We start from the raw sequence: 8,322 nt of genomic DNA, 5'->3' as shown, positions 1-8,322 counted from the left end.
GTCGGTCATCGAACTGATATCACCAAAATAAATGGGGTCGAGGGCCGATAAACCCATACAGCTTTGACTCAGCTGCATATCATCGAGATTTAATGGAAGGATGAAATCCATTCTATTCATAAACTCCTCTCGGCCAAATCAATATTTGCCGAGTCATCACCGAGAGCCATCGTCTAGCACCCACCATCGAATAAAGATTTTCCAAGCTCTACAGAAGAAGTCTTACCAAAGTTATCGTCAAAGAAATATGGTCGATGACAGAATCCTCTTTCTAACTTGGGTGAAGGTTAGACCGGACGTGAACTGGATCGCAGGGGAGCCGAGACCGTTGGCCTTGTAATGGATGAAGTCTTAAAAAGACATGGTGGCTAGGTTCAAACATCAATTCATACCCCCAAATCATGTATCTTTATGGGTATGGTCGCTGAATTCCGAGGAAAACAAATAAAACCACTTTACCTCGTTCGGTCGTAAAAAAAAAAAACCTTTGGACGCAACCGAACTCGACGTACTGAAGCCACGCTCAACCACATATACTGGGTAGCTCGGCCCATGCGTCGGTAATACGAAACCAACTCATTTCGGAGATCATCGTTGAACATCAAAACCTTTTCAATACATGACTTGGCAAAAATTTGATGGACCTGCCGAGCTTGGTGAGAACCGTAACAAATTAGGCCGAGGTTGACGATTCGGCCGAGACTCCAATTTGTATTTATGCCGAGATTGTTGTGTGATTGCATGCATAAAGCTACCATGCACTCATTTTGAGCCGGCCGAAAAGCTAATATATATATAGACACATTCGGCCAAAAGCTAATATATATATAAACACCCTTAATGATTTTTTTTTTTTTTTTCGGCCAAAAGCTAATATATATATAAACACCCTTAATGATGTTGGCTTGAAATAATATATATATTTGGATTCTTCAGTGTTGTTGCCCCCTTTATTTTCTTACGCATCGGCTTGAAAGGCCGAATGGTTAAGAAAATAATTTTTATTTTTATTTTGTAGCAAAAGAAAACAAAAGTGGCCCTACTATAAGTGGAGGAGGCCAACGATGTTTTATTCCAAGCCGAAGGCTTTTTGTATCAAAACTTTCACTTTGAATTTTTGCAAGGCCGAATAAAAAAATTTGCCCAAATATTTTTGACTCGGCAAAATATTTTGCATTTTCGGCCGCCGAATGTGTGGAACAATTATTATGCCCCCCAGGCATAATTTCGTCTTTTAATTCAAATAACTTAGCCGAACAGGATTTCTCCATATCGGCTTTATTGCCAATAATCATATCAATTGGCGTAGTTTCTCGGGCTAGGCCAATATCTCGGCCTCGTTCGTCACTGGAGCATTCTTTTGACGAATCTTTTTCCAAGTCAATTTTTGTATATAGCTTAGGGACTTGAATTTTTTCTTCTAGGCCTACTATATTTTCAGTCTCTACCGAAACAACAAGTGGCCTTTGTTCTTCGGCCAAATTAACAATTTTCTTAGGCCGATGTCTGATTACGGCCGGAGCAAAAAATTGCCCCCCGGCCTTTGGGCCTAACCATTTTTCAAATGGAATTGATCTATAATCAGAAACGTAAGGAAAATTTTCTTCATCTAGCCAGGCATTAAATCGAGCCCTGTCTTCATTTACCCATTGCCCTTGTAGGATAATAGGAGCTTTTATTTTCAACATGCAAGCGAATGACTTTTGCATCTCTCTATGGCCACGAAGAGCTTTTTCTGCTTCCAAAGATTTTTGACATTCCTCATTATGTTTTTTCAATTCCTCCAGGAGCTCGTACAATCGGCTACGTTGAGCCAGATTAGAATCTTGATATATCATATGAACTTCGTAGTATAGCACTGGGTCCCACTGGGCGTGCCAAAATGTTGACCCTAGAAATTACAAAGCCTACGTGGCGCGCAGGCCGAATATATTCTAAGCTAACTACGTCCTTCGGTGATTGCGGGGCGTGCCAACTCGTCGGCCGAGGCTCGGCCGAGGAGTAAATTTGATGATGCTGCGTTGGGTCGCGCTACTGACTTCTGCGTCTTGCGATTGCGGCCGAGAAAGGAACGCGTCTCGGCCTCTTGGGTTCTCGAGCCTGAAGACAAAGCTGCTATTTCTTACAAAGTTCACGAACCGAATTCGGCTTACAATGTGCCGAATGTAATAACTGTAACACCTCACCTCGCCGAGAAGGCTAATGAGATGACCTCGACCAACAAGGATTCGAAAACCCTTCTCGACCGAGACTTGGATAGGCAATCGACCGTTCTCGCCGCAGTGCTGTTGATGCCAACGGAAGATACTGCGAGACCGACCGACTCTACGGTGACAGAGCTATCTATGCCGACTTAAGATATCACCGGTTGCTTCCACAGTGCTGTTGATGCCAACGGAAGATGTGTCAGCGAAAAAAGAAAAGAAAAAGATCTCAAGTTGTGAGAGTTTGCGCAGGGCAATTTTGTATTGATGTTTATGGTCTCTCAACGTTGCACATCGCCTTGTATTTATAGGGCCTTGCGTACCCAAGTCGCGAAAACCAATTTCAATTGCACTGTGACTTTGAGTCCTTATTTGTTGCTAATCTTACGTCTTATCAAAACTTGCTATCATCTTGCAACCTGATGCCAAGGATATTCCACCATCAGAACCTTTATCCACGCATGCATAGTAACCTTCCGCCGAAGACCACTTATCAAATAATAATTAAATGATGAAATATAATCACCATTTACCAAGACAAGGCCACGTGTAGAATCATCTTTCAAGCACATCACCATTTTGACTTCACCTTTATCCCATTGTTCCACGTGGTCCATTGTCCAAGACTTTCAGATCCATGTGACAACATCCATCAAGCAACCTAACCTACTTTGGTTTTCTATTCACCATTATCAACAACTAAATGTTAGCTGTTGAAAGTCCATCACCACTTTCAACTAGGTGGGCAAATTGCGATGGTCTCTTCAGACTCTAGACCATGAATAATCAGGTTGTGTGCATGCCCTTGAAAATCGCATCTAAAGCCGTCACTTCAAAGACTCTCAAAAGAGACCATGTCCATTTCCAACTATACTTCCATTCTCATCCGTGCAAAACATGAGAATTTAATATATTATTAAGGGCTATTATCATGACCAAAAAATCACAATATTATTCCTTAAAAATTATCCCGACTAGGTCATCTTACAGTTAAAACTTCACTCACTTAACGGCCTCGATTGTTCGGGCCGATTATGTAATTTTGGGCCTAAACAGCGAGATTTGAACTTAAGATTTTTCGCTTGTAAGTGAAGAAAATACAACAAGACCGTTCAACCTCACTCTTTGAAGAAAACTTCTATCGTACAGGTACACCATCATTATATTGTTGCCTACCAATGATACAATGACATGTGTACACTCTAAACTATAGTAATGGAAAGAGGATTTAAACTTTATTTGCAGTGAATTGAAGAAAATAAAATCTACAAGGACAAACCACCACCAAAAAACACTGAATTCGATTGCATAAAAGAAGATTTGTATATGTGTGTCTATATATATATATATATATATGATACTATTATTGGCACTTGAAAATTTTAATTGTGCCCTTTTTATAAAAGTATTTTTCTTTGTAAATATAGAAAGATTGAAGTGCACAATTAAACTTTTAGAGAGCTAATAATAAACTCCTCTGTATATATATATACATATAGTCCTCTTTTTGTTGAGGGATCTCTCAAGCAAGCTTATTTGAGAGACGCCATATGAGACTCAATCTACAATGTATTTTGATGATCCTACTGTTGACCAAATTAATTAGAAGGTAGTCATTTTAGTGGTTATTAAAAACTATGTTCGTCTACTTTGTCCATTACAACAAATTGTCTTAGTTATCTCTGATTTTGTTGATTTTTTTCAATTATGATATATGAATTAAGAGATTAATATTCAACTGCCAGATCATTGAAATTCATTGTAGATTGAGCCCCACAAGGTGTGTATAAATATGTGAAGAGAAACTTACCACGTGACAAGTTCATTACAACATGATAGCCTTTTGACGGACATTAATTGGTATGGAATGAGTTCATTACGACGTGATATCTCAATGCAATGATCTAATGTCATGTGAAGATAAACTTACATGTAGCATTATTTTATTGCGCTAAAACCCTAAAGTGACAGCGAATGCGTTCTTTGTAAGTTCTTATTCATTGGGTGCAATTTTACTCACCGCTCTCAAGTAGTGATAATGCTCACCATCCTACTTATTACCATCGGATGAGTTTAAATTCTAAAATTCATGTCTATCTATTACTCAAATCTCAAAATCTAAACTTATTCAACAATGATAATAAGATGGTAAACCGTCACTATTACTTAAAGGTGAAAAGCAAAAATATTTCCCTTATCCAGTTAATGTCGAAGTTCATGTGCATAAATGATAAATGTGGAGCCTTAGTGATTGGCTTAAATTGGTAATGATGGATAAAGTTCTTGCCTACGCCATCATTTGGTCAAAACACTGAAGTAGTAATGGAGCGAATAATGCAAATATGCAGAAAGTAGTACTAAAACTAAACTAAGTAGTCTCTCTTCATATCCCATACAATAACAAGAGCCAAGAAACAAAATCCTTGGCAGTTTCCAAAAAATGAAAAAAAAAATGAAAAAGAAATCTTTGCTGAAAATGACAAACAGATCCCAACAGATAAGAGAGTTGGAGGAAATTATATACATATGTTGCAATAGTCATACATATTATGGGACCCACTCCATATTTATGAGAAAGGATTCCTATTTTTCAAATTGGTTGTGGGGATCACATCTCATTGAATTTTAACGATTCGACCGTCTGTTTTTTAAGTGTCACCTGATAGATCATCCTTACAAAATATTAGTCAAATTAGAAAAACTTGACGCATTTAATTGAGTTCAAAGAAAATTGACAAACACAATGTTCTAAGAAACATTGAAATTTCATCATGACAATTAAATAGGCAAATAGTTTCAAATTGAATTGAATTTTTAAAAAGATGATATATTAAATCGACATTTACAAAATAGACGGTTCGAGTTGTTTAAGTTCGATATGAAGTAGATTCCAAGACTAATCTCTATTTTTTGAAAAAAAATTAGAAATCTTTTTCCCTTAATTGGCTTTATATACAGATATATATATATATATATTCATACATATGTACTGTATATTATATAATGAAAAATATAAAAATATTCAATAACCACTCAGTACTACAGTCTGCTGATATTCTTCTTCACTTGGAAGTAAGAAATCTTAGGTCTGAATCTCGTGGATGACGAATTAAATACCAAATTACATTGTCTATTGTGTGACTTAACCAAACTCTCATTCCTCATAGTGTAAATGACACACCCTAACCCGAAGACTAGGACGTGCTGGCCGTCACGTGAGTGTGACGTAACCATAACGCAAGCGGAAACGATTTAATAATAAAATACGAATTAACGAAAACCACTAATTGCAGTTATTTACAACCTAGCATTCTATGTGCATAAGAGTGTACTAAACACACATAAACAGAGCATAAGCATCTAGGTGCAGTCAAGTAGGAACATAACTAATTTACAACACCCTCGGGTGAATCCTACATTTATTTAGTCTGTCAGAACGCCGAAGCAGTCCTCGTAGGCCACCAACGCCTCAACTATCAACTAGAACCTGGAGGGGCGAAAAACAGAAAACGTGAGTGGGCGAAAATAAAGCTTTTCCAAATCATTTCACAAATCCACAATTATAACCCCTTTTTGGAAAACCTGTATACTTTCCCAGAAAAATAGTATATAGCATATATATCTCAACTGTCTCAATCATCAATCTTATAACAGATTCAATAAAGAAATGTACCATGCCAATTTCAACAGTTTAGTATGAATGCATTAACATAATATAATCAGGTAAAAGATAGAAATCAATCGGAGGCCCTCTAATAGCCCTGAACGATTGAACCTAGAGCTCAACATCTATCAATCTCACTCTGCCGGAGTCACTCCGCGTGACCTGTCCGACCTTCTGCACATAAGTCGGAACCACCTAATGTAGTCTGAACGACTCATGGTAATATTCGCTCTAGTGCTTCTCTCATCAATCATCTGTATACAATAACCTAAGGTCACCCACCAGTCATAATCTCACTAACACTCTACGACTGGCCCGTCGTACCCACTCCGCGTGGACTATACGACCAGCATCTACTTGGATCCAAGGCGAGCGTGCGATGCGGTGAATACTATAAGCACTAAACCATGGTGCAGGATATGAGCTCAATATATCATCATCATCATCATAATATTAATTAAATACTTACCTGTGCTTCCACAGCACCATCATACATATATGCATCATACGACAGTTCATAATATCCATAATATTCTATGCATGGCAATCACATCATATTTCATTTCATTTCAATATACTTTTCATTTAAATTTGATTTCTGGGGAAATCGAGTATATAGGTATATATAAAAACAAATGCCCACTCACTGGTATGTCGCCGGGTCGTAACCCCCTTGACGCCCCTGGATGTGCTCGTCCTCGTTAAATGTTCCACCTAGAAGTGAAATAACTTAAAACAATCATTTAATGCACATTTAACGCACCTAAACCAAACTAGGTAATTAATTCTTCATACGATGCTCAAATTGGGTATATGAATATACCACAGTGACCTAAACAACCTCAGGATCATCCCCAAATTTTTAAAATAATTTTTGGAGTCCTCACGCGCCCCCACGCGCCTGACGTGGCACGGACCTACGCGCGGCCCACGCGCGGCCACGTGCCAGGCACACTGACGGCACAGTGAACGGCGTTAGGGAATATTCCGTCAAATCCTAGTATATTCCGTTAAAAACTAACAGTTTCCGTTAAAGTTAACTAACGGCGTCGGAATATTCCGTCAAACTTGACGGAAGATTCCCTGTCTTCTCCGGCGAGTCACCGGTCGCCGGCGACTATTCGCCGGTTTCTGGAAACTTTTTCAAATCCACTATTCTCCTTCGTTTTTCAACCAATTTCTTCGAATTTTATACCAAAATGAAGCATTTAACATGTACTAACACGTTGGAAGGGTTTTAAGGCCTAAAAACAACAAGATCAAACCTTTCAAAATTCTTCAATTTCGGCCAAACTCGAACCCGACGATCCCGACGTCCATTTTGATCAAACGAGGCACTCCGAGCCTCCTTGGAACTTCCTAAGACTCGTGGTGATCTTTGCTTTAGCCTAAAACACAACCAAAATTAAGTTCGTGAACAGTGCCATTACACGGGGTGTTTTAAAACTAGGGTTCTCGAAATAGAACTTACCTAAAACTGGTATTCCCGTGCTCGTGAGGTCCTAAGGAGTGTCGTGGTGATCTTAGATCGGACGTTGGTGTAGGATTGTGATTGTTCTTGGTGTTTGTCCGAGAGCTTGAGTGAGTTCGAGAGTAAGAGAGAGAGAGAGAGTGTTTCTGAGGGAGTGTGAGAGAGACTGAGGGAGAGACGAGGAAGAGAGAGAGAATGAGACATGGATCCAGAGATTAGGGAATGATTTAGGGGGTAGGGTCCCACCTAAAGTCCAAACACAGATAAATTAACACATACTAATATAATTCTAACCCTAGTTTAGGATCTTAGTGTAAAACAAATACCAAATTTACGCACCTTAATCCCGTTTAAGGGCGTTTTAGTAATTTCACGTCCTCGGTAATTGAAATTCTGGGACGGGCTGTGACAATCTCCCCTCCTTATAGAATTTCGTCCCCGAAATTCCAATCACTAACCAGAACATCAAAAGTCATAGAATAACCTCGGATACATATCTCTCATCCGATCTTCTGTCTCCCAAGTAGCTTCTTCCGCTGAATGGTTCCTCCACAATACTTTTACCAAGCTCACGGTCTTATTCCTCAAGGTCTTATCTTTCCAATCCAGTATAGTCACTGGTTCCTCATCGTATGTCAAATCCGGATTAATTTCCAATGGTTGAGGAGGAATCACATGTGAAGGATCTGACACATAATGCCGAAGCATCGAGACATGGAACACATTATGTACCTTAGACAACTCTGGAGGTAGCTCCAACCTGTAAGCAACTTCACCAATCCTCTCAGTGATCTCATAAGGTCCAATGTACCTGGGACTTAGCTTTCCTTTCTTTCCAAAGCGAACCACACCTCTCCAAGGCGATAATTTCAGAAAAACATAGTCGCCCACATTATACATTCTGTCCGTGGTATGTCGATCCGCTAGGCTCTTTTGTCTATCCTGGGCCACTTTCAGGTTAGACTTAATTACCTGAATATTCT

The 8,322-nt window shown here is 39.1% G+C and overlaps 1 long non-coding RNA gene across 1 annotated transcript; it reads right to left on the bottom strand.

Annotated features, from left to right (window-relative positions):
• Positions 1-5,455: 5,455 nt before the first annotated feature.
• On the bottom strand, positions 5,456-7,261 carry LOC139196982 (uncharacterized). Its single transcript, XR_011581910.1, has 3 exons — positions 7,134-7,261; positions 6,516-6,582; positions 5,456-5,691 (listed from the first exon to the last, which is right to left on the bottom strand). It is a non-coding gene; the product is annotated as an uncharacterized lncRNA (long non-coding RNA).
• Between the last annotated feature and the right edge of the window lie 1,061 nt (positions 7,262-8,322).

This window comes from Malus domestica, chromosome 06, assembly GCF_042453785.1.
Source record: "Malus domestica chromosome 06, GDT2T_hap1".
NCBI lineage: Eukaryota > Viridiplantae > Streptophyta > Magnoliopsida > Rosales > Rosaceae > Malus > Malus domestica.
The sequence above is the reverse complement of the archived record's forward strand: the minus strand, read 5'-3'. Positions and strand labels throughout refer to the sequence as shown.